This window comes from Rattus rattus, chromosome 11 (assembly GCF_011064425.1).
Source record: "Rattus rattus isolate New Zealand chromosome 11, Rrattus_CSIRO_v1, whole genome shotgun sequence".
NCBI classification, from domain to species: domain Eukaryota; kingdom Metazoa; phylum Chordata; class Mammalia; order Rodentia; family Muridae; genus Rattus; species Rattus rattus.
Window position 1 is genome coordinate 82,945,072 of NC_046164.1, and position 27,945 is coordinate 82,973,016.

The window sequence follows — 27,945 nt, forward strand, 5'->3', positions numbered from 1 at the left end:
GTCTCTCTGCTGTTTGTGACATTTAGGATGTATGTGTAGACACTTAGATCTTCCACTAGGCAAGAGAATTCATCTTACTGACATGTTATACATGGGGAGTAATTCATCTTTACATGAGGAGGAAATTTATTTTGGTTTGGCTATATGGCCAGAGCTGGTCAGGCCTACACAGTCAGAGGCAGAAGCAGTGGACTTCTGGCATGTGTTACTTCCCATCCATTCTTGTCCTGTAATAAGGCTAGTAGGTAGCTTCATCTGTTGGGGTGGTGATCCATCCAAGTGTGCTTGTGCTCCAGTCAAAGGAACTACTTGAACTGGGTGTTTTCTACCATGCAAACATGTTGTAAATTTGACTCATTTTACTTGAACATTCAATATTTTATAGCCATTTTTAAAAATATACATTATTTTGAGTATTATTTTACACTAAACAAATTTTAAGTTTACTTTAAACTCATTTTTCCATACTTTTTTCAGGTTTAACTTTAACAATCAATACAAAATACTACATGGTGGGGAATAACAGAAGACTATTTATTTGGTGGAAGATAAAAATTGTCCTCTCCCTCCAAGCTTGTCTCTGTAAATAAATTACATTGTACTTAGCATGACTAATCATTAACTTGTATATCTTAATTATCTTTAATGGTTTATAATTATTGTGTAACTCGTTTATAGGATTCTGATTTGATACTTTATTCCTTTTAAGTTTGAACATTAAAAATTAATTCTTGATTTAAATATCCTTTCATAGTAAAATTTAAGCTCTAAATATAGTCCACAGAGAGACTGGAAACCTCATTTTCCTGATTCTTTTATATTGAACTTTTACAAAATGTCAGCTTTTTATATGACTCACTTTCAAAACAAACTATCTTGCAAGCCTCGTGGTACCTCCTTAGTCTAATAAAAGAAGGATACAATGATAAGCAGAGGGTTGAGTGGGTCAAGATATTCTTTGGGTACTGCCTTAGTTGATGTATAATATGTGGTCACGTTAAACAGAATGGCAATGAAATCACATAACATGTCCCATCTTTAATGTTAGTAAAGATGATGCTATGTCACATGGCTATCAATGGTAGCAGCCATTCACTCCAATTGGGCCTAGATCAACAGCCAAAATAGTAACAAGTCATATGGTACTCGAATATAAGCTCATCAGGCTCATAGACTTTTTCTAAACAAGAGTTGAATACAACTCACATTTATACGCAATATCAGATTAAGATGATCTATATATCCTTTTAAAATTTGCAAATTCTAAACTACAGATCGCTAAAGTTTCAAAGAGGGTAAACAGAAGCTGGAGAGATGGGTCAGCAGTTAAGAGAACTGACTGTTTTTTAGAGATTTTGAGTTCAATTCCCAGCAACCACTTGGTGGCTTACAATATCTGTAATGTGATCTGATGCCCTCTTCTGGTGTGTCTGAAGACAGCTATAGTGTACTCATAAAAAAAAAAATAAAGATAGTAAACAAAACCACGGAGAGAAGAAGAGAAGAAGTTAGAGAGTTAAATACCTTGCCTTTTATATCCTTTATGGGAAAGGATTTATTTCTTAGTTCAAGTACAGTGTTTATTCCTGGGCTGTTCTGCTTTTCTCCCCTCTTTGCTGTCAGATTCAGGTGGCCAGACTAACGCAGTACAGATATTTTGAAAGAATTTGTTAAACAAGCAAAATATATTGATCTGGGGAAGATCGGACAAAAATCTAACTCCAGAACCAGTCTTCCAATTAGAGTAGAACAACATGAAATAATCTTTTAATATATCTATATCCAAAAGACGTTTGACTCACTAAATAATATTTAAGACTAAATGCAGTAAGATATGTATCCATGATAGTTTGTGCTTATCTGAAGATGAGAGATGACAACCTGAAATGCTTTTTGCTCTTAGCTGTTATAGTATAAGCAGCACTGCCCAGTTTGGAACAGCAGAAACAAGGGTAGGCCAACAATGTAAGGCAAACAATCTCTGAGAAGATTCAAGTTTGTTGCCAGCAGAAATGATAGGCATTACAGCACTGGGAATGGTTATAAACCAGAACCTAGGGAAAGATGAAGTGAACTGTTTTATCAGGGAGGGAGTCTTGGACAATGTTATCATTCTATCTTATGTAGTTACCTAATCCAGCCTAGTTATTAGAAATCAAAATTTTAATTAAAAAACGAAGATAATGATTTAGTAATTGCTTTTCTTAGTTGTCTGCTTGACTACATCTTGAATTAATGGAGTATTACCTCACACCACCTAAAATAGCTATTATTGGAAAAATAAAAGACAAATATTATAAAACACAAATGTTTATAGGAATGTCAGATGACAGAGAACTTACGAAAAAAAATGAGAGGAATATGGGAGATACATAAACACAGAAAAGAGAACAATCCCAAAATTTCTTTAACATACTTCTGAAAACATATCACAAAGAAATTAAATTGGAATCTCAACAATTATTTTCTGAATCAGAGCACTCTAACCACTACTTATAATAGTAAAAGGAAGGAAACAAAATATTCTTCACAGACTTAGAAAGAACAATTTGCAAATTAATTTGGAATAACAAAAAACCCAGGGTGGCAAAAATTATTCTCAACAATAAAAGAGCTTCTGGGAGGAAACACCGTCCTTAAACTCCAGCTGTATTACAGAGTGATAGGATAAAAACTGCATAGTATTGATACAGAGACAGGAAGGTAGATCAATGGAATAGAATTGAAGACCCAGGCATGAATCCACATACCTATGGTCAATTGATCTTTGAAAAAGGAGCTTAAAACCATACAATGGGAAAAAAGATAGCATATCCAACCAATGTGATGATTCATCTGGTGATCAGCAGGTAGAAGAATGCAATTTTATCCCTTCTTATCACCTTGTACAAAAGTTTAAGTCCAAGTGGATCAAGGACTTCCATATAAAACCAGATACACTCAAGCTAACAGAAGAGAAAATGGGAAAGAGCCTTGAACACATGGGTACAGGGGAAATTTTTCCTGAATAGAACACCAATGACTTATGCTCTAAGATCAAGTTTCAACAAATGGGACCTCATAAAATTTCAAAGTTTCTGTAAGGCAAAGGACACTGTCAATAAGGCAAAATGGCAACCAACATATTGGGAAAAGATCTTTACCAATCCTACATCCAAAATAGTTAACATTCAATACATACAAACAACTCAAGATTAAACTCCAAAGAATCGAATAACCCTAATTAAAAATTGGGATACTGAGCTAAACAAAGAATTCTCAACTGAAGAATATCAAAAGGCTGCGAAGCACCTAAAATAATGTTCAGCATCCTTAGTCATCAGGGAAATGCAAATCAAAACAACCTCAAGATTCCACCTCACACCAGCCAGCATGGCTAAGATAAAAACCTCAGGTGACAGCAGGTGCTGGAAAGAATGTGGACAAAGAGGAAACATTCCTCCATTGTTGGTGGGACAGCAAACTGGTAAAAAACCACTTTGGAAAACAGTCTGGTGGTTCCTCAGAAAATTGGAAATATTTCTACCTGAGGACCCAGGTATACCACACTTTGGCATATACCAAAACAATGTTCCAGTGTATAACAAGGACACATGCTCCAATGTTCATAGCAGCATTATTTATAATAGCGAGAAGCTGGAATCAATCCAGATGTCCTTCAAGAAAGGCGTGGATACAGAAAATGTGGAACATTTACACAATTGAGTACTACTCAGCTATTAAAAAAATGACTTCATGAAATTCTTAGGGAAATGGATGGAACTAGAAAATATCATCCTGAGTGAGGTAACTCAATCACAAAAGAACACATGTGCTATGCACTCACTTATAAGTCGATATTAGCTCAAAAGCTCAGAATATTCAAGATAGATTCACAAACCAAGAAGCTCAAGAAGAAGTAAGACCTAAGTGTGGATGCTTCAGTCCTTCTTGGAAGGGGAAACAAAAATACTCATAGGAGGAAATATGTAGACAAGTGTGGAGCAGAGACTGAAAGAAAGCAGAGACTGCCCCACCTTGAGATCCCTTCCATATACAGCTACAGAACCCAGACAATATTGTATATGCCAAGAAGTGTGTGCTGACAGGAGCCTGATATAGCTATTTCCTGAGTGGCTGTGCCAGAGCCTGACAAATACAGAAGCAGATATTTGCAGACAGCCATTGAACTGAGCATGGGTTCCCCAATGGATGATTTAGGGAAAGGACTGAAGGAGCTGAAAGGGGTTGCAACCCCATATGAAGAACAAAAATATCAACCAACCAGACACCCCAGAAATCCCAGGGACTAAACCACCATCCTAAGAGGACATAGGGATGGACTGGCTCCAGCTGCATATGTTGTAGAGGATGGCCTTGTGGGGCACAAATAGGAGGAGAGATCCTTGGTCCTGTCAAGGCTTGATGCCCCAGTGTAGGAGAATGTCATGTCAAGGAGTTAGGAGGGAGTGGGTAAATGGGTAGGGGAGGATCCTTATAGAAGCAGGGGAGGGATAGCAGGTTTCTGGAGTGGAAACTAGAAAAGGGGATAGCACTTGAAATGTAATTTTTTTAAAAAATTCCAATAATAGAAAAAATCAAAAAAAGGAAGAAAGAAAAATATGCGTGAAGAGATGCATGAGCAAAAACATGCAGAGCATGGGCATGCCAGTTTGTTTATTTGAATGTTTGCGTGTGTGTGTGTGTGTGTGTGTGTGTGTGTGTGTGTGTGTGTGTGTGTGTGTGGGTGGGTGGGTGTGGGTGTGTGTGTGACTTAAGTCCTAAAACACAGAAGATAATTACAATAGTACATTATGGTAAATAAGGTAACCTAGGAAAAAGAAAAAAATCTAGTCAACTTATGAGCATTCCAGTCATTGAGAGGATCTATAAAATTATGCTGTAACGGCATTGAGTTACATAGCAATTATAATGGCCATGGCACTATGAAAAAGCTGAGACCCTAGAAGTGTTAAAGAAAGCATGTGGCCTCTTAAACATGAAAACCTTGTTCATTACTGTCAATAGCACACTGATTTTCTTCTTCGAAGCTTTTATCATGATCAACATTTTCTGTTCCATGCCTTTCATGTGTCCCATTTCCATTGAAAAGAAGTTGCTGAGTTTGTCTAATAGATAACATACATTTTGGTTTACAGATTTAATCAGTGGTAAGTAATAAATACACCTACTCCCTCTCAATGCTGCTACCAAATGATGGAATCATGTTCGGATATTTGGATAGGGGTGGCTGGATCCAGGCAATACCACCAGAGACTTTATAAGGAAAATACCAATATCTACCAAAATTATAAGTCATTTATACAGGTTTTAGATTCTTCTGAGAAACTGATGAAATGCTGATAGATATAAAAGAAAAAATAAAAGAATTGAGTGGAAAAAATGGTTTTTTTAATACCAAACTACCTTGGAAAGAAAAAACAAGTCCACCACACAGGTTCTAGCAATGATACAAAGAGGGCCAGCACCTGCCTATGGCCTGGTAATGGTTGAGGAAAAGCTTTCACACAGCAAGATAGGGAAGCCTAGATTTGCATTCCTTAGGTTTTATCTGAAGTCTCCACATAGAATTCTTTGTATCTTTAAGAATTAGAAAGACAGTCAATCTGCATCAAAAAGATATCAAAACAATGGGAAGTGCAGAAAAGTTAGGTTGATGTGATTACATTAAATATTTTAAATTGTTCTAATTTCAAGAATGAACTCACTCTAGGCATTAAAAATTCACTCTTGAGGTAATTGTGTAATTAACTCCCCACCCAATCAGAATCTGCAGTGCCTGGATCACTCTCCTTGGGGATCCAGATTTTGTTTAAGGTCACCATCAATACTTTAATAACAATAAAGAATTACTCAAATGTTCAAATGTATTTGATAATGTTACATTTTACTACTGCAATAAGAAGGAAGCATTATATGTGCAGAATAATGAGAGTGAGAGGCTAATCTAAAAACTTGGAAGAACATCTCACTGACTTAAAATAGCTGTCAGTCAAGCTGTGAGGCTTATCAATACTAAACATTATTCTCCAATCAAAGGAAAGGACCGTTTGTTAATTTTGAGGAAAATTTGAGTGGCCATGGTCACCTAAACTTATTCCGCCATAGTTATTGAAATTTTATGAATTTTTATACTAACATAAGCAAGAAATTCAAGGAATCTTAAAATGTATTGCTAGAACATTAGCTGCACATGTAGCAGTGGAGCAGAGAGAGATGTGCTGTGTGCTTCAAGTCTTATCTAATGCCATTCTTAGCTTTTTGGCTACAGGAAAATAGCAATTAGTTAGTACATTCCAAAATGATTTACCTCACAGTCAGAAGCTTATTAGGACACAAAAAGTGGTGTGAAAAATATGGTTATTAATGGTGATATCAACAGCCCAATGTAAGTTGGGTCTGGATTGGCATCATTCCAACTTTTTAGGCATAGACCTTCTAACAGTCAATCAGCATTATTGAATTTTGAACAAATGTATGACATTTTGTTTTGTGGGAACATTAGTTCACAGGACAAGAGAGTTACATTCATATTCATTACCCATAAAGCATATGACTTCTGAGGAATGAAAGCTATCACTCTTTTTTTTCACATTATTATGCTATGCAGGTATATACCACGAACATGTATGTATATATCTTTCTATAATGACAGAATTTATTAAGTAAGAATAAATTCACTATCTGTTTCTGGGTCCATTTCATACATGCGGTTTTTCCATGAGTTCCTGACAGTTCTGGCTTCTTCAGTAACATGAGATCTTAATTTCAATCTAAGGTTCAACTTCTTAAGTTCACATAGTGGTTTTTTTCAGGGCTTCTACTCAGAGACCCAACCAAAACGAACATGTTTTGGCCTCAGTAGCACTCTGGAAACATTATAATAGTAATGACTTTTACACAGGAGTAAATGTTGCCAGTTCCCAAAATGACTGTCTTGGCAAGAGATGTATGCCCTTTGATAGAATAATGGCAGGAACATTGTGGGAGTGATCAACCTCTTCCTGACTGGGGCTAAGTCACGAGACACTCGTAATGCCACTCTTAATGGAGCCAACAGTCTGCTACTGCATAGGTAATAGGCCAGAGGTAAGAATCTATTACCATTTTTCCCCACTAAATTGACAATATTAAATTGTACCCCAGTCACCTATCTTTATACACATAGACTAGTGCATGGCTACCCCCTCATCAGAGAAACTGTTTTTCAGTAGATGACAATTAACACAGAGACCAACAACCGTTAGCATCCTGAAAGCAAGAGACTGAGGAGTGTTCAGCTTAAAGGAGACATTTTTTATCACACCCGCTCAACTAAAGCTTGGATATCTTTTATGGAAAAGAGTCTAGAAAGAAAAGACCTCGAGGCAATGGTTGGCGATAGTAAAACCATTTTAAAGCCACAATGGGGAATTTGCACTTATTAATTAAAAGTGCATATTCATTAGATAGAAAAAAGAATAGAGGGTGGAAGTGATCAAAACATACTGTATAAAATTTTCAAACAATACCAAAAAAAAAAAACTATCACTTATTAGGTACTGATATACTTTTATCCAGATTAGGAATGTTTGTCAATATTTAAAGACTGATAATGAAGAAGTGAAATCATATGTTTAGCAGCAGCTTCTTTAATTATGTGCTGTACCAGTCTTTAGTCTGTGATGGGTGAGAACCAATTTCTAATGAAAAACATCAGTATTCCTTGCATGTACTTAACATTTCAAATATCCCTCCTGAGCAACTGACAATTCCTGCTTCATTACTGGAAACTCACCCCTTTAGAGGGCACCAGGGATTTACTATTTAAAATAATGTAAATTGGAAGGTAAGATTCTTTTAATTTGTGTGATTCTGTTCTTAGTGAATATGTTCTTTTTTTCTGAGACAATTCCAGGAAGTATTAAAGTATGGAAATACTTTGCTAGGGAGCAAGAAAGCTTATTTAAAATAAAAATCTCCCTTGAACAACTTTTAAGGGCAATGTGTTCAATATATTTTATTCTATGGCTTATCTAATGGATTAAGTTCAAAACAAGAGGCATGTTGCCCTGATTGTCCTGTTATTGCAATGGAACACCTGTGAATGGGTAATTTATGAAGAGTTTTATTTTGAATGACAAGTCAAAGATTAGGCAAACAAATACTGGGATAATCCTATTCTGCTCCAACTCAAAGAGAAAAATTAGAGGTCATGTGGAGGTGATGCTTTGAGCGACTCACTTTATAAGTCATTCAAGAGATACAAAGACCAATCCCTTTGTGAAGGTTCCTTCCTGTGACCTCAGCATAACGCACTGGACATTATTCACTGAAGACTACTCAGTGGAAAACAAAGGTCCAAATTTTGGAGTCCACTCTCAAACCATAGCTTATCCAGAGATATTCTTTAGTTATGATAACGAGAATAATCCACAGTTTGAGAATTTATTTATTCTCAAAATACGAATCAACATTATGTCAGACACATAATGGCTAATGATTCCAGTTCTAATGTTTTAAAATAATAACGATTATTACATCAGTGCTCATTTTTTCTTGAACTAAAGTTTGTTTAAATGAAGTGAAATAAAAATATTTAAGGAAAATAAAAAAATAAATTCAAACTGCTATGATTATAATTTGGAAAGAATACAGTAGCATCATTCACAAATGCATACATTCATTTCCTAAAGCAGCATCCCTCAGGGTATGGTACAGCCTAAAGATACATGGATGCTGGCACAGATGTGGGCAGATCTGAATTATACTTTGCTCATTTGAAAAGAGAAGACAAAACTGAACACTTGTATGGATTTTACAAAGGAGAGATATTTGTTGCTATATAGAAAGAAAACACTAAATTATACAGAGTAAGAGTTAGCATGGAACTATGTCTTCATTCCCTATAGTTCCAACTGGAATCTGAAACTATTGTCTAAATAATAGGAACAGCTTTAAGTCTGAAAGTGGTCACTATTTGACGTTAAGTAATACAGCCACTGTGTTCATTAGGAATGTGACCTAGGAATTGAGAGAGGACATTGGAAAATGCTGTAGAAGCTCACACTAATTTTCTTGATGTTCATTGTAATCTTCTTCCTTGATGAATTTTCCACTGTGACCTTCTGTAAAGCAACATTATTTACCATAAACTAAGGTGTGTAATTTGTCTCATAATAGATGCATTATAGAAGAATGAAAATAATAAATTTCTATCAAATTGTATTGCAGGAGGCTAAAAAATATTATTTTAGGATATAATCAATATTAAGTTATATTGAAGATATCTTTAAAATTCTGTTCTTTGAAATCTTATGCTTATGAACAGAAAAGAATAATAGAGGCAATGAGCTTCCAACACTCTGTGATATTAGACAACTAGTTGTTGCTGTACTGGCTAGTGTTGTTTCTTACATCTCATTGTTGCCCCTTCGGTTTAATGGGGTGGTTCTGATGTTTCCCACTTGAATCTGTTGTCTTTGCCCTCATCCTATACTGTTTACATGTTCTTTTTCATGTTGAAGAAAAACCCAGTTCTAATTATTTGTGTCACTTAATATATACACAATGATCTGAATGCTATCATTTCATCAGGCTTCTGAAAACAATGTGTTCTTCAGTTAGCTTTATGGTACACATATGTCACACAGTTAAGTACAAGGTATTTATCAAGGCACTGTATATCAAAGAGTAAAGAATCATAGGACAAAATCAAGAGTTAGGGACTGGATAGGTTTTGTTTTGCATAGGCCACCAATATGATAATGGGGACATTTGCTATTGAAATTAAATCCATTAAAAAATATAATGTAACTAGCTGAAATGTTTGGCCAAAAGTGAAACCCTGCCATAGCTCTGTATTACAGTTTTATTTTGTGATGAAAGTGTGACTAAAGTACATTATTTCCAACTTCATCATTTTACAATGTCAAGAATTTCTATTAAGCTTTTTTCATTACTCTCTGAAGGTCAGCTTTCACAGGCTTTCTCAGGTACTTTACTTTGCCAAATGCCTTAGCCATTCTTCATTGCACATAAGAAAATGCAAAGTATGGAACAGTCACCCAGAGAAGCCATGTTCACACAGGGGTTAGATACATTGTGAAATGGCCTTCTTGATCTCACAAGGATAAATCTGTCAGTTTCTTACAGAAGAATTTGATTCACTGTAGTTTCCTAAACATTTTCACTTTGTGTAGTCTTTCGCAGAAGATTTTTTAGAATTACGTATAGAAAATACATTAAGAACAAGTACGTAAACAGGCAATGACCAATGTACTGAGGCAGTCTTTGTTGTATTTATAGAAGAGCTGGATTACGGCATTATCCTTGGGTATTGTATTCCTTAATGAAGAAATCTGGCTACCGTCGTATTTGTATTTTTCTCTTCCCACATTCAACAAAACCCATACTCAGTTTTAAATGAGAAAACTTTCCATTTATTTTAGAGACCAAAAGTTCTGTGGCCTGGGGTTATTGTTACTAGAGACATTAGGACCAAGCCTTAGCCATGGCTGCACTAATAACCTGTACTTATTCCTCTCCTCCATAGGCTTATTAAAGACATAAAAGAAAGTGAAAAGAAATATATTCATTGGAGCCACATGTGGAATAGAGGGAATGTCCAGTCCCCCAAATTCTTTTCCAGAGTCCTGACATGAAGTTTAGTTTGAACAGAGGAAGAGATTAGTAGTCCTAGCCACGTGGTGATCCATCCGTCCACTCTCCTAAAAGGTCGTCTGACATGTTGTTAGAATTCTATAAACTCTTGCTGGGCAAGAAATTCTTCCTCTGTCCTAAGTTTCCACGTTTTGCTTCTCCCAGTAGATTCTGAAAGCAAATATACATTCCTTAAGGGCAATTGTTCCAGCAGTCGGAATGTCAAACGGCAGGGGTGTGGGGTTACAGGTGTCCCTTTGAGTATCTTTCTTCCTTCCAGGATATTTTCAGTACATTATTAAGGTCTTTTTCATGTACATCAAATATGTATAATTCATATATCTTTTCTTGCTTTCACTCTTCTTTTTTAAATTTTTGTTCTTTTAAAATACATATGACATATACTTTACAAACTTACCTATTTAAATACTTGCTTCAACATAGGGTAGCACTTGGCATTTCACATCATTTAAAATCGACATTGATACTATTTCAAAGACACTTAGCATGGTCTGTCTTCAGGATCTGAAAATCAAATGAAAATCACAATGAAGTGCTTTTTGTCTCTGCTAGGATGGCTTTAGCATATAATACAAAAAAAAAAGAAAGAAAATTATAAAGGCTGGCAAGACACCACATTCCTTGTGTATTCTGCATGGGTTGAAAAGTATGCCATCACTGTGCAACACCCAGAGTTCACTGTGCAACACCCAGAGTTTTAGATGATTCAATCTAGAAGTTACTCTTCTAGGCATGCATACAAAATTATTTACAGCAAGGATTCCCTTACAACCAATAGGCCCTTTCTTTGTCTTGTTGAACATCTGGCCATTTGACAACATCTATCAAACTCTACTCACTGCCACATCTGTCCCAAGAGCCTCCCTCTATTGTGTTCCTGTCTTTTGTGTCTTCTTCATTGAGGGTCATTCCTTGTAGATCATTCCTTGTAGAAAGCTGATGTTAATCATGAGTACACAATGATTCAATTTTTCTAGGGTTGAATGGCTTCTAGGAATAGAAAAAAATCATCTGGAAAACTATCTGTTTTAGTCCCGCCAGGATGGATAGAGTATCAGATTTAGGTCTGCAAAAGAGATATGGTTCTTAAGCTAATTTTGGTGGTTGTTGCTGGTTCTCTATTTATTCCTTAGCCATGCTAATTTCTTAAGTAATGAACACTGTATAGTGTGAAATAATGCTTTAAGGGTAAATGAGTAGAAAAACTCAGCATATAGAGTACCTGGCCATGGGCTTTGGATCTCTAAGTCACTTAATGTATTCTTAAGTCTGAATCTGTATTTGGTACAGCTTAGCAGGTCACTAAGTTTCAACACCACTAGGAAATGTACTTCTAAAGGAAACTACATACAAGAAAGTACAAATTAACATCCAAGTGTTGACTCTTATTTCACAGTAACCATGTGCTTTTATTTTTTTTCTTCTTGTAACAAAATGATCTCTGTAGCTCTCAATTTTGTCTTGCATATGACATTATTTAAAATGAGACTAAGACAATGTCCTTGTAAGAAAATATCAGCATCCTCCTGTTTTTTCCTTCTTGGCCATAAGTCAGTCTTCCCCAATGACTAGGTAGCTAAGACCCCACATATGCACCATACTTTATCATTGTTTTTTTGAGGTTCTACATGAGGCACTTCAGATTCACCCTTTTTAATCACCTCATTATGGACTAAAATCTGCACTGAGCTTCATGTGACCATCTGTGTGCTTCAGGAATATATTTTCTTTCTAAATAAGGGTAATGTGTTTGTATGACCCCCCCAACTCATTTTTTACTCTATTGATATTTAAGTCACTATATTATGAACTAATAAATCAGATCAATACAGATTTACTCTCTTCATTTGAATACCTTATGGTGACAGCTAACAAGTTAACCCAGTAACAAAGTGTAAGAGACCCCGAGGGTGGCATTATCTGCGAAGTCCACCTCTGGGTTCACCATTGCAACAAGGTATTTATTGACTCTTACGAACACTATTGACAATACACTCTGCATTAGCTCTCTAAGTTGGAGCTATACTAGGGGGATGAACAACTTAATTCATGAGGTTCTACCAAATTGACTGGCAAGACAAACCAAAATGACTTGTCGGGGTTTAAGCACCATCTTGATTTGAGAAACAGTTTGAATGACAGGAAGGCATAATATTCTTCAAGTTCACTTTTCACATATAACTTCTCCATGTTTTTGGCATGAAGAATGAACTTTAAGGCAAAATGTGAGCATTAAATGAGATAATATTCAGTAGTGTAGGTTTCTTGAGTCAAGAGGTCATAATCTAATTTCTTTGTACTTTTTACTGATAGTGATGTCAAACTGGAGAATTGACAAATCACGAAACAGTTTCATTATTGAACATAGTTATTTTGGACACTAGATGTAAGGCCATGGACTAACTCTTAAGTTAGTCTTTACTTTTGAGATAAAAAAATGTGCTTGGTAATTTTAGTTATTATTTACATATAGTATACTTATAAATGTATCTTATTTCTGAAGAAAGACATATGAAAATACTTCTCCAAAATGTCTAGTTCTATAAGCACCCCTTGCCTAATCCCAAGAAAAATTCTTTCTTCCCATTGACCTTATAACATTTTAGACTTTGATACCCCATATCATGCTTTTGAGTAAACTCAAGTTGCTCTATTTTCAGATTTCCAATCAGCAAACATTGTTGAGTAGCATTTGCAAGGCTTACACATAAGAGAACAAGCTTCTGACCAATCATTAGTTATGAGTTTGTGAAGCCGAACGTAGAAAAGGGAGAGTTATGTGTGGGCTACTCATTGTTCAAGAAGGCTTAAAAGGGATGTCAGAGCCCGAGCCACAGAAAAATATTATTTCAACTGAGAAACAATGTTCAAAAAGAAATTAGATAGAGTCATGCTGATGTTAGGTTGGGAGCAACTCAGGAGTGAGGCCGTAATGATGTTAGTCACCCGAGGTGAATAGCTCCTGACATCTAAGACGTGCCTCTACAGTGTTTCCAGAGGCTGCCAATTCTGCAGTGATCTCCCATGCCATCTACAAAGAGGAAGACAGACGAAAGGACAAATATCAGCTTTTGCCCTGATGTGCAATGCGATTCTTCTGCAACCAGTACCTCACTTTGTTCTCCCTGGAGTAAGATCACCCCTATGTGGCTATGTTTTTTGTCTAGAAGATTACATGATTTTCTCCATATCTACTTTACACTTGATATATCCTTTTCTCTTAATCATGGGAAGTAGTCTCCAAGGTCCTTTGAACCTTGCAATGTCCTTGAACATGAGGGAAAATTGGATTCGGGTATTGTTAATGTTTCCTGGTGGTTTAAAACTGAAGTAGCCATGTATGGGTACTGGGCTTTCTGCAGTCTCTTGTGCTCTCTCTACGGAAATAGACTAGAGTACTCTCTTCTGTATTTAAAGAGATTTGCTATATCTCAAATCTGCAGACATTCACCATATGCAAGGACTTAAAAAGCGATGATATTCAGAAGATGGAGCACTCCGGAGCCCAAGCCCAGCAGAGATTAGAGGGTTTGCTGGCTCTGTGTGCTACCTCTGTGCAGTGAGGAGGCAGTAAACTGCAACTGCAGCGTTTCCATCAACTGCATGCATGTTTACCCAAACACCAAGCTTAGTGGGAAATGCATCTAATGAAAAAGCTTATAAATTGATTGTACAAATGCTAGATTTCACGTATTTGGCTCACTTTTTACTTTTTTCTCCAAAACATGTCCAAACTCCATTCATACTGTTTGGCCACCTACCTCGTTGGAAACAGTGCAAAGACGGATGTGTGAGTGTGGTATTTCCATTTTCTGATTTTTCCTTTCAAAACACTGGCACTCTTTATTTAGGAAGCAAAATTGAGACCGAGGTCAAATGTCCTGAGGAACACCATGGGTAAGTCTAACTCCAGATTCATTAGTTCTCAGTCTCAGACAGCCACATGATAAGATCTGGTTGCTAGGTAAGTAGATATCAAACAGAAAATTCCGAAAGCCTGAAAGTTAAGGTAGACCAAACATTTATCGTGACTAACACCTTTATTTTACACATGAGGAATCTGAGGTACAGAATGTTATGAAATTTACCCCACAAAAATCTGATGCAAATCTCTTTTAGGACAAACCACATTTAGACATGTCTTTCTGTAATCTAAGAGCGATGTGTGCTTCCTATATATGCTTGGTAGCTTTCACCATATTATATTTAATATAAATCTCCCAATGTGAAAGAGAGGGGGGTATTATTGAACCTGCTAGATTCAGTTGAGAAACCCAGAAACTAAAAATATACATCAAATGTTAGGTTCCACTTTACCTAGAAAATTTAGCTAGACTACGGCAGTAATACTATTTAGGCAGTTACCGAAGCCACATAAATGCTAAGTAATGAATGTTGGAGACATTTTAGCTCTACGAACCAACTGATAATATTTGAGATAGTAAAGCTACGTTGAGCAGCTGTGTGTATGAAGTGTCCTGGGAGAGGTAGTCCGGCATAGCTGTCTCACCTGGCCTGCTTGCTCTTCTGCACTGCTTCTACCCAGAGCTGCATACTCTGTCCGGCTTCTCCTTGTGTCATCCACTGCTTTGTCCACACCATTACTCTACCCTTGCCTTTGTTCTTTGTAGTCCTTTGAACTGAAATGAGAGCCTCACACTTGCTAACTAAGTAGTCTAGCACTGGGTAATACTCCCAGCCCTAAGTGTTTTATGTTTTGTTTGGAAACCTGGTCTCACTAAGTTGCCCAGGTTAACTTTGAGTGAGTTCTATATCCAGGTTGGCCTTAACCTTGCAATCAGCCTTCTTAGGAGCTGAGATAAGAAACTGTCCCATTATCCTCAACACGTTGCTGCTTTTGTTTCAGTGCTGTACCCAAGTCAGTATAGTCATAACTAAAATAGGAAGGGGAAGGGAGAAAAAACTAGCTGCCAGTTCTCTGGAGTCCCTGCTCCCAAGGGACACCTAGGGATTTGCTCATTCGTATGATTCCTATGGACGGCAACTAAAACTAACAGAAGATAACACTTTTTGCTAATTTCTAATGTAACTTAAAACATAACCTAGGAATTTACACCTCTCTACTGAAATGGATTATACAGGCAAGAGTAACTAGAACAAACAATTGAGCCCCTGACTAAGTTGTGACTGCAGACACAAAACAGAAAGTCCTAGGAATGGAGATGTCCCCAGTTCCCCTTGTCTGTCCATTGCTCATAGCTCAAAATGGCAAGGTCTTTAAATTTGAAACTGAAATACCCCTTCATGCTCACATGTTTGAAGACTTGGTGTTCAGTTGGTGGTGATTCATTGGGAGGTTGTGGTATTATTTGGACATGAGGCCAGGGTAGTGGACATGGTTAGAGTGAGGGCATGGTTAGAGTGAGGGCATGGTTAGAGTGAGGGCATGGTTAGAGTGAGGGGAGATGCCTAAGAGCTACATATCAATCTCACTTCTCAAATGCTTTCCTTCCTGACTCAACAAACATGACTAGGCCCTACCACAAACTCACACAAGCATGATCTGGGGCACCACAGCTATCACTGCCATCCTCTTTATGATGAATCAAAAGACTCTGAAATATATATTTATAAATATTCAGCTTCTGGAAAATTCAAACATGTGATATTATACAATGTCATAGTAATCATGGAGATAACATTATTAATGGATCGTATCAATAAGAAAAATAAGGTTGTGTGTTTTTGGTTGTTATATGAATATTTATTTACAATGTAGATAGGTATATTTGTGTATATATACAATATAATTAACAGGTATACATTTAAATTATATATAATGTAATCAATTGTATTATATTTTAAATATATATTTTTAATTACGTATATACATACATACATATAAACATACAAACACACATACATGCCTACATACTCTAGAGATATTGGAGATAAGGCTTGAAGTCACAAGGATTCTGCCATCAACTTACTGAATACACTGACTAGTTCCTATGTTTTTCTTTTGCTATGCCGGTGTAGCTTCAAATTGTAGAGTCTAATATAAGTAAGGAATTTGGTTTTCAAGTGGCAGCTGAAGCCACTGAGACTCCTGTTGAGCAGGATCAGTTGAATCTCATGCTGAAAGCACGGTCATATACAGTTCTCACAGTGCACATGACACTCATGTTTGCTATGGTTCAACTTTTCACCTTTTGAATATATATATATTCAAAGAATATATATATATTCTTCCCTGGCCCCATCATTTCCAGTGCCCATTTTCTCAGTGTTACTTTTTGTTCACTGACATATTCTGAACCATGTTACTCCAGAGTCCAGAGCAATAGTGAAGATACAGAAAGCACTATTTCCTATCTTTTCCACTGTATTAGGTTCAAGCACACTGATGAACATTTTGACTTTTTTAAGACACCAGGGTAATGCTCTTATGTACCAAACTGTCAGAGGTAGAGTGGGTAACAGAGGTGCACTCCTTACAGATGTCCCTTCTCATAAAGAGCACACATTAAAAACAAAATGACTTTCCAAAAAACCATAATCAAACCTAATATTTATTCAGTTTGCTAATAAACATAAAGAATAAGAATCACTTCCATTTCTCTTTTTTCACCTCTGCACAGGGCTACATTTGAGCTGCATCTATGAAACCGTAAGAATAGGCATTGTTTGCTCAAGGCTGTGCTATGACACTTATCATTTACGGTGTTTTCAGTAATGGGTGCATCTTTACCTTTGATTTTGTGATGCTGCATTTGACAGATGCAACAAAGTCTATTTAGTAATCTTAGCGTATTTGGGAAATTGACTCACTTCGAGGGATTATGAACTGCTCCAGAGACATTTTCTGCATGGCCATGTCACTCTGAGCACAGTTACCTGGATTTACCTAGAAGGAAATCAAGGCTTTGAACATGTATAACTTTTACAGTATTTCTTTTCTCTTTTGACATTGTTTTTCTTTTTGTTCTTAGTAGAGAGGGCTGTATTTTGCTTTTGTTTGTGTTTATTTGTGTGCCAGGAGCCAAGCCCACTTACACACCCTCTGTCTCAGGCATGTTTCAGGAATGTCAAGCCCCCTTACACCCTCTGAGAAACCTAGTGAGTTATCTGCTTTTATCAGCACACATGCAATTTGAGGTTTTGGGTTACAGGAACCGAAAGAACAATGGGAGGGTGGTGATAGCCCTGTGTGCCCTTCAGGCTTGCTTATCTTTATAAGCTACTGCATGGAAATAAAATTTGAGAGCTTTATCAGACAATCAACTAGTTCTCCTTTGTGCCTCCTTATTCCCATTCTTTTGTCCCCTCCTAGGTCTCCACTTAACCCCTGAAGGTCAGTGCTTTTGTGTATTTCTCTTTGAGGGTATGTACATATATGAGTGCTGACAAAAGTCAGAAAGGGCATTGGATTCACAGTAAGTAGGGTAGGGTTGCAGATGGTTGTGAGCCTAACATGAGTGCTGGGAACTGAAGTCAGGTCTTTTGCAAGAGTATAACGTCAGATCTATAACTCTAGCCCCATGGAAACCTGACTTATACTGTTTATAGATGCTTCTGGAAAATCTAAACCTGTGACATTATATAATGTTACAGTCATTCTGGATATCCATAATATTATATATGGATCAAAGTATCAATAATTAAAATGAAGATATGCATTTTGTTTGCTATATGAATATTTTTTCAATATAGCTAGGTATCTTTCTAAGAAGCATCATAGAAAATTCTCATGTTTGGTTGGAGTGTAGGAGTATTTGCTCAAATAGAATAGCTGTTTTGGTAAACAGCAATGAAATGGAAGGCTGGTAAATTGAATTCAGAGAATCATGTAGTACTTTAGGGGGTTAAATAGGAAAGTAGATTTGAGATAATAAACACAGAAGTACATAAAGCAGGACAACATGTCTGATGGTTAAATTGGATTAACACGAATTAGAGATCTTACTACTGAGCTGTACTAACAATGCACAGAATATAAGCAAATGCAAAACATAGAGGAATCAGGAAGGAGCCACCGCATGCTTTCTTGTCTTACTCAGATTCAAACAGTGAGGTGTCTAGCTGATGTGGATTAGCAAACACCGTTTGCATTTCATCCAGTGAGACCTCTAGCATGCTTATAAAAATATCTACTCCCATCGTGTACCACTTCTTCCCTGAATGCTGTATCTGCTGAAGGCTTGAGTGGTTTGTGTGCCTCCTGCAACCCTCTGCCTTCTCGGTGGACTTGGTATGATCGAGAAGAATATAATCATGCCTTTATGACCAGAGGAGAAAGTATATAAAAGCTAATGGTACAAGACAGAACATTTGAAGGTGAATTTTTCGAAATTATTATGCATATAACATTGTTTATTGAGTGGACCATTTTATGCTGCTGGTCAGAATCACATGCTTCTTCACTCAGGCAGCAGTAGAGAGGAAAAAGGGACATTTCCATCCAGTGCTTACTCAGTTTTTCTCACAAACCATTCTGGTATTCAGTGCTATCACATGTATGCTGTCTGAAACAGTATGTTTTGACCTACAGTCTTCTAGGGTTTCAGCCTGCACTTGCTGGCCTACTGGGGTGTGCCCACAGTTCGATGCATGCATGTGAACTTTAAACAGAACCTTCTAGTAGTTTTGTGACCTGGAGTGCTCTGGGACCCTGTTCTACTTCACATAAAGCACTGATGACCCAGAGAATATAAACCCAATCCCATTTCCTTTACTTAATCCGACAGTGTTTTAAACCTAAGGAGATGAAATAAAAATGCTATTCTGGAACAAAAATGAAACCAGATATTAAAAATTTTGTATAAATTTTGGCACTTAATATTTATTTATTTTCAGAAAAAAAATTTACCCTCAAAATAAAGATGCAATATCTATTTTGGTATTTCACAATTTTTTTATAGATAAAAATTATTCAAAGCTAGGCAAAGTGAAATTCAAATACGTCATCACCAAACTTAAGAGGAAGTGCAACAACAACTATAATAATATTAATTCAAGTCCATGAATGACAGCCTGACAAATTATTCTTTATTCAAATAAAGTAAGAGTAGAGGTAGAGAAGAAGACAGTATTTGAGAAAATAAGGACAAATTAAATTTTTGATCATTATCAAAACCAATATATTTTCATCTTATTGTAATATTGAATTCTCTTTGATTTTGATTTAATATAAATTTGACAACCTGCTTTAGAAGGTTGTATTTCTTAATTCTTAAAGGGAGAAGTTTAAACTTTTAACCAAATTATAAATTCTACTGAAAATTTTCTTTTTAGAAACCTGTATCAGAAAAGAACAGTGGGGACTTGGGGTCATAAATGGTTTTTTAAAAGATGAATTCAGTGATGGTCTTCATTAAAATTTTACAAGTTGAAAACATAGTTAGCCAACTGCCATGGCTTTATCCACTGAAAATTATGTGTTCTAATGATGACATGTGCTGCTGTGCCCCAGGGATAAGCATAAGCAAACAGAACCACTGTGGGCATAAGCCCTGCTAATGGAGATTTCATTCTGGAAGAGGGATTCAGATGGCACACATCACTGAACAAGTTAAGCATTTGAAAAAGAGAAATGTGGGTCAAAACAAGTAAAGCAAAAGCAGAGTTCCAAGAAAAGTGAGAATGTGGAAGTACGGGATGGAATCTTACTCTCCTAATGTTGGCTTTAACGGGTCTGCTGGGGCATGTAGAAGTACCTTCCTGGCAGGAGTAATAAAGGAGAAGAGAGAATGAAATGCTCCAGTGAAGGGGAATGCTTAGGGTGCTTAGGTGGGAGTGGGTGTGTGTGGGGGGAACACCCTCATAGACGCAGGGGGAGGAGGGATGAGATAGGGGGTTTGTGTAGGGGAAACAAGCAGAGGGGATAACAGTTGAAATGTAAATAAATGAATTTTCCAATAATTAAAAAAAATGTACAGAGCTAACCTTGGTAGGACAGTCAGTGCAGACTATGCTCTCCACCTATCTTCCAGTCCACTTGCTGATAATGTTATGAATTAAGAATAACTTAAAATTACTGTGTCATGCTAATCAGATCTTCCTTAGAAGCAATGAGAACTCAGGGGAAATATGTAAAAAATAACTTTTTCAAAAGACTTGTTAAAATTATTTCAAATTTGCAAAATTTAGAAAAGACACTGACTGCAGAATTAAACTCCATTTCCTATTTATATTTACTTGCTGGACAGGAAAACCTCAACCACCTCTATTTACTTTTGTGGTGGTAGGGCCCAGACAAACAGCAGAACCCATAATAGAAAAGTAGTCCATGAGTGAGCTACACTTACTCCTATTAATTATTGATCTTGGTGCCTACGCTAACAGAAAATTTTAAGGGTGGACTGAGCATGGAGAGGTAAGAGAGTAAGGTAAAGAGTGGGAGATGAGTTAGTGTTGATGAGGGTGTGCATGGAGAGATAGCTAGAATTGAGGGGCATGTCAGAGGTGGCATGGAAATCAAGTGCAGTGGAAAGAGACTGGAATCTATGAAGAGGACCCTAATGAAGACTCTAGTACTGGGGATATGAATCCTTATCTGGCCCTCTCTTCAAGCCAGGCAAGAATTCCAAGTGTTGAGGAGGAGTTGACCAAAGTGGATCCTGTGCTTATCCCAAAGCAACCCAGGCTGATGCTATGACAAAGATTGTTCTCTGTATAGTGAAAGCCGAGCCTCAGTGCCCAGGACAATATCCACACAACTTATTGAACATGAAAAAGTTGAACTGGTACTTACATGGAATCCCCATCTTCTTTGTGGTATAGGAAGGTACTCTGCAGGCTACCAAAGGAAAAAGTTAAACATCTACCTAGACACAACCCCTTTGATCTACAACGGTGTCCAGTGTTCTGCTTTCAAAATATGCAAGGTCAGTTGTGTACAAAGCTTGTGGTAGTAAACAACCAAAGTCTGGTTACTTTGGTTAATTTGACTTAGGTCCCACTCCAGGAGATAAAACTCATAACTAATATTGCTAGGGTGACCAAGATTCTGATAGTAGATAGTTCAAGGACATAGGGTAAAATAAAATATTACTAATCTAAAATATAGAAAAATACAAGGGAAATATAGTGATAAAATGATTCCTAATTGTTAGTATTCTGTCTAAGCTCCACCCCCACAGGTACCTGACAACAGTCACATATGCCTGACACTATAAAAGGGTCCACTTTCCCCCTCCTCACTCTCTTGCTCTCTTGCCCTTTCTCTCTTCCCCCTTTATCCCTTCTCTTCCCATTCCCCTACCCACTACTCTTTATGTGTTCCTGGCCAGCCTCTATTCTCCTCCTCCTCCTCCTCCTCCTCCTCCTCCTCCTCCTCCTCCTCCTCCTCCTCCTCCTCCTCCTCCTCCTATCCGCCTCTCTGCCCTACTACTCTCTTAATTTCCCTTCCCATGCAGTGAATAAACTCTATTCTATACTATGTCATTATGTGACTGGTCACTCAGGGGAAAGAGATGTCTCAACATGGGCCCGCTGAGGCACCCCCTTTCCTTATACTTCAATGAACCTCCATAGAACATAATCCTCCCTCTCATTTCCTTTTTATAAACACATTGCTAATGATATTGAGATATGCAGTGGATATAAGCTATATACATTCTTTAAGTCATTATCAAAAATGTACAAGGAACTTAACTCTATGAAATATGCAAATTATTAATTTAAAATTAACACACGAACCAAAAAACGTTTCTTAAAACCAAATGCACACTAATGTATATGTCACAAATGGACAGTAGTTATATGTCGAAAAATTCAATATTGTGGATCATTAGTAACTTAGAGATGTAAATTCCCTGGCACATTTACAGCTAAAATATGATACATATTGATTGCTTATACAGATCAGAGAAAATGAAACTCTTGGATATGGTAGTGGGAAATGTGATTTATGTAACTCCCAGAAAAAACATCATAGAGTTACTGCAAGGAACTAAATAAATTAATTCAGTATGCCAAGAAGACAGCTGAATAGACATATTGTTCACTGAAACATTATCTGTAGAAAAACAGATCTGGAGTCAACCTAAATATTCATTAAAAGATGATCAGATAAGGAAAACTTAATATATCTATACAGTGAAATACTACCCAGTCTCTATAAAAATAGAAAATGTTGCTGTTTGTGAAAAACAATGGATGAAAGTACAAAAAACCATGCTCAGTGAACTATGTCAAAGTTAGAAAGCTAAAGATTAGATTCTTGCTTATAAATCACAAATGAAAATTAAATTTTGCAAAAGATGAAATGAGTGTGGGATATTCAAAGAAATGAAGTTTGAATTAAATTAAAACAATGGGTCTGACTGGCTTTTGTTTTCTTTTATACTTGAGATCTACTTTATATCATAGCACATTCAGCTAAAATTTGTTTACTGTACTTTTAAATTTCACTAAGAAAATCTTCCAAAGATTGAAGGAATGGCCATTCAGAGCCTTCTCCACATGTGGCCGGTATATATATATATATATATATATATATCTCCAACAAAACTAGATAAGATGGATGAAGCTAAGAAGTGCATGTTGACAGGAACCAGATATAGATGTCTCCTAAGAGATACAGCCAGAACATGTCAAATACAGAGGTGCATGCTAAGAGCAAACCACTGAACTAAGAAGAGGACTCACTTTGGGGGAATTATAGGAAGGATTTAAGGAGCTGAAGGGGCTCGAGACCCCATAAGAACAACAATGCCAACCAAAAAGAACTTCCAGTTACTAAACCACTACCCAAAGACTATACATGGACTGACCCTGGGCCCCAACTCCATATGTAGCAGTGAATAGCCTTGTTTGGGCACCAGTGGAAGGGGAAGCCCTTGGTCTTGCCAAGGTTGGACCTCAACAGTGCAGGGGAATCAGGGAGGGTAAGGGGAGTGGATTGGGGGGTGAACATCTGTATGAGGAGGGGTAGGAGATGGGGGCTTATTGAAAGGAAACTGGGAATAGGAATAACATTTGAAATGTAAATAAAGAATTGCTTTTATCAAATTTGCTTTATGCATCAGGGAGGACTAGAAGTTATGTACATGGTTATGTTCAAGTAAGGAATTGTGTTTCATTATCTCTATGCCTCTCCAGAGAAAGTTAAACTTAAATAAAGCTGTCTAAGCTCCCCCCCACCAAAAATTTCAATGTTATGATCACACACTCACACTCACACACACACATACACACAGAGAAAGAAAGAAACTTAAATCTTAAAACTAATCAATATTTACTAGTTTGATTTAACTATTCTGCACAATGTTCAAAAGTTATGCCAAAGGGACTGGGAAGATGGCCCAAAGGGTAAATATATTTGCCAACACTTAAAAGCCTGTTTGATTTATTAGCCTGTAGACTGTGTTCACAGATAAACATTAGAGAAAACATGCATGTTAAACTCACATGATTTTTTTTTTCAACAAAGTGATTTATACCTGTTTTCCAAGCTTGAAGTGCCTGTTGTTAAAAGCTTAGTGATCTTTTGCTGTTCTCAGGAGTGAGGTTTCAAGCAATCCTCTGGTCTTCTCAGCATTGTTTTTCAATCAAGAGAAGCCATTCTTATGAAAGAGGTCCAAAGTACTTTGCCAAGGAGTTTACTGTTATGCTTATTACAAATCTTTCCTCGGTAGTCCCTAATTCTCAGCATTGCTTCTCAGTCTATAGAACCCATTCTTGTGAAAGAGTTCACTGGCACTTTGCAAAAGACTTGTACTTTACAAAGGAGTTTCAATGCAGTCATGCCTTAAACTTTGTTTAATTATCTTAAGAGACTTGTTTCCAAAGTTGTACTGTGCTCAAACATGTTAAAAATTGTGCATTGGAAGTCAGACTAAGTTTGAGCCAACTTCACTAACTAAATTGTGTTTAACTGTCTTTTCTTCTTACCTCTTGTGGATCTTTTCCCTGCCAGCACAAGTTTACAAAATTGTACAGTTTGCAGGAAACCCCACATAGATCACATGGTGAAAGAAGAGAAACAATTCCCACAGGTGCTCTGAGATTGAAAGACCCCCGGAGCAGGAGACCCCACTCAAGTCTTGGGATGATGCGACCCCCCCAAGAACTCACGTGAGACCATCCTTGCTGTAATCACACCAGGTTTACTGATAGGAACCAGTGCACTAGGGTTGAGACTTGTATCCCAAGCAGGGATAGAGGAGTTCGACCCTGAGTAGCTGGGAGAAGGGGTATTTAAAGGAAGAAACCACAACCTAAGGGGGTAGGGAGGATGTCATTGGAAAATGTCGAGAATACCAGTGAAAAATCACAGGGGAAACTCCCTGTTTCTCAAGGTTGTTCTTTAAGATTTTAATTTAACTTTATGGTCAGTAAACAGAGTTGCTAAACAGGCGGGCTAGTGTAATCATCAGTTCTATGGTCAGTCAAGTTCCTGGAATAGAGTCACGGAACTGGCTAACCTACATTTTTGGCTCTACTCCGTTTGCTAGGGGTCTGAATTTTTCCTGGTCCTTCAAGATCTATCCTTGTGCATTATAGCACGTGCATGAACTCTCCCCCTACACACAACATATACACAAGATTTAAACAAACTCTAACATTGCTTTGTGTCCTATAAATATAATTGAAATTTGTCAGTAACAGAACCTATAAACTAAAAAAGTAGCAAAGGGAAGGAGGAACATAGAAAAGTCAACTAAGAATTTAGTATCACTGAAAAAAATCAGAAATATTGATGCATAGAAGTTCAACTAAATTTCAATCAGTATATTTTCTGTAAATATGGAAGCAATTTCTTCAGGTTAAAAGTGATAACAAATAGAATGTACCACATGCAGAAATGGGGACAAAATCTCATGGGACCCATGCACATTCTTTTTGTTTGTAAGACTTTTCTATGTGATTTTAACAATAACTATTGGTATTCTGTCTAAGCTCTTCCCCCACAGCTACCTGGGAACAGCCTGGCAGCAGCCAGCTGTGCCTGACATTATAAAAGGGGCTACTTGCCCCTTCCTCTTTCTTTTACTCCCCCTTAAACCCTCTTATTCTTTGTTTTTCTCTGGTTTTTGTCCCCTTTCCCCTTGCATTGTGCCCATGGCCAGTCACCTTTCCTCTTCTCTCTTCCTTCTTCATTAGCCAACCTCTCTACATGGAACCATGTTGTCTGGGTGTGTTCTGTCCAGGCATGGGCTGAGATTTAAGCAACAACAATAACTACATGGAAAAATATTTTCATGACTGATCTGGCATGGGCCACATATGACTACATAATTCAAGTTATAGTGTAAGGAGCACAGCAGGAATGGAGTTTCATTTGGTATAAATCCAAAGGCAGTTTTGTAAAATAATTTCATTTAATTCTCAGGATTGTCAAGATTATCATTTTTAAATTAATACTATATTAAATCCACAAACAGGATGAAGGTGAAATAAGAGCCATTGACAGAAAGTGAATGGGTCTTCCAGTAGACAAGACAAGCTGAGGCAAAAACGACTAGAAAAGGGCCAGGAGTAAAAGGGCCTTTTCGTAACTAATTCAGAATAATTATGAAGAGAGTTTTTAATTAACCTAACAAAAATCCTCACCCAAACTACATTACACAAAAATCTGACAAAATATAAGAGAAAAATAGGAAGCCATAATAGTTGAAGCCTCCCTATACAGGTGTAGGACACAGAAAGAGTTGACAGATCATTAAAGGGAAGACCCAACTTAACCTGTAACACCATAGTGAAATTTCATCTCAACTCCACAAAGAGAGTGCTTTGAAGTATGCCCAGTGTGGGCCACAAGGAAAATACCAGCAAAATGTAAAACCACTACAGTATACAAGGCATGTTCTTCAAACTGAAAGAAGTGAGGATAGAGGTGAATAGGCAGAGACTTTGCAATTTCTCTAGAACATAGGCATTTAGACACTAGGAAAAAGCAAGCATATTCATGAGAAAAATCACAACTGAATGTAGAATATACTTTTAGATACATTGAACATAAAAGCTGAGGATGTGGCCAGTAACAGAGTACTTGCCTACGTCCAGTACCCAGCATTGAAAGAAATAAAGAGAGAGAGAGAGAGAGAGAGAGAGAGAGAGAGAGAGAGAGAGAGGAAGGAAGGAGAGAAGGAAGGAAGGAAGGAAGGAAGGAAGGAAAGAAGGAAGGAAGGAAAGAAGGAAGGAAGAAAGTGTCACAATGTGTCAAAGCATTTGGGTCACATTGAAATCAGTAGGTGAAGGTAAATTTACAGCTGGGATTGACTGTTTTGCAAAAAGATAAGTCAACAGCCTCACCTTCTACCTGGAACAAAGAAGAAAACAAAATAAAACATACTTACACACACACACACACACACACACACACACACAGACACACACACACAAGAAGATGATAAATAAAAGAAAGATGATTCAGGGTGAAGTAGCTACAATAGAGATTAGGTAGTAAAAGGCAAAGTAAAAAATATGCCAATTATTTAAAGGATTCCCACAGCTGACTAGGCCTTATCTCAATTAACAAATAAAAATGAATAAAATTTTAAAAAGGGAGTGAAAAGGATTTTAAGAACATTACAGAAAAGGAGACAGCTAGATTAAATTGAAGCAGCCTTATCTCTGTAGATGAATTGATTCAACATGTAAAAATCTTAAAACAGTTAAAATCAAGATGTTAGTAGTAACTTTTGGGAAAGGGGTGAGATGTGAAGCTGCAACTGTGTCTGTGTGAGCAGATTTTTAGAAGGCTAAGAATAAATAGAATCTCTTATTCATATAGAATACCAAAAGAAACAAATTAATTAAGGTGGGATCTTTCCTGAAGACATGCTAAGACGTTAGGAGTAACTGCACACCCTGGGATGGTGTCATCGTACAGGTGAGGCAGGTACAGGATAGAATGAGGCCTGTCATTGGACGAGAAGGAAGGATGGGCAGGAGAAATGTTTGAAGGAGGAGGAGGAGGAGACTGCAGAGAGTAGCCACACAGAGAGAGAACATGGAAGTTGACGTTAAGATTCCATGCTGTACCTTTATAGGTTGTTATGAGTGTTCTTAAGGGATGGATATTTATAGGGCTTTGCATGTTTAGGTGGGCAATTATATCTTATCAATTGAATTAAAGGCTATTGTGTTGCGGGTTCTTTTATGTGCAGAGTTAAGTGTAAGGCAGTGTGCGGCAGCTAGTCTGGGCCACCACGGAGTTGGGATGTGTGTTTCTGGCATGGAAACCTGCCTTGGGAACTGGATGGGTAGAGAGATTGTTGCCAGACTCAGAGAGAGGCCTTTGGCAGTGTGATATGGAATGGAGCAGAGTGGGTGAGACACTTTGCTGACTAAGACTAAGATATCTAGCAGATA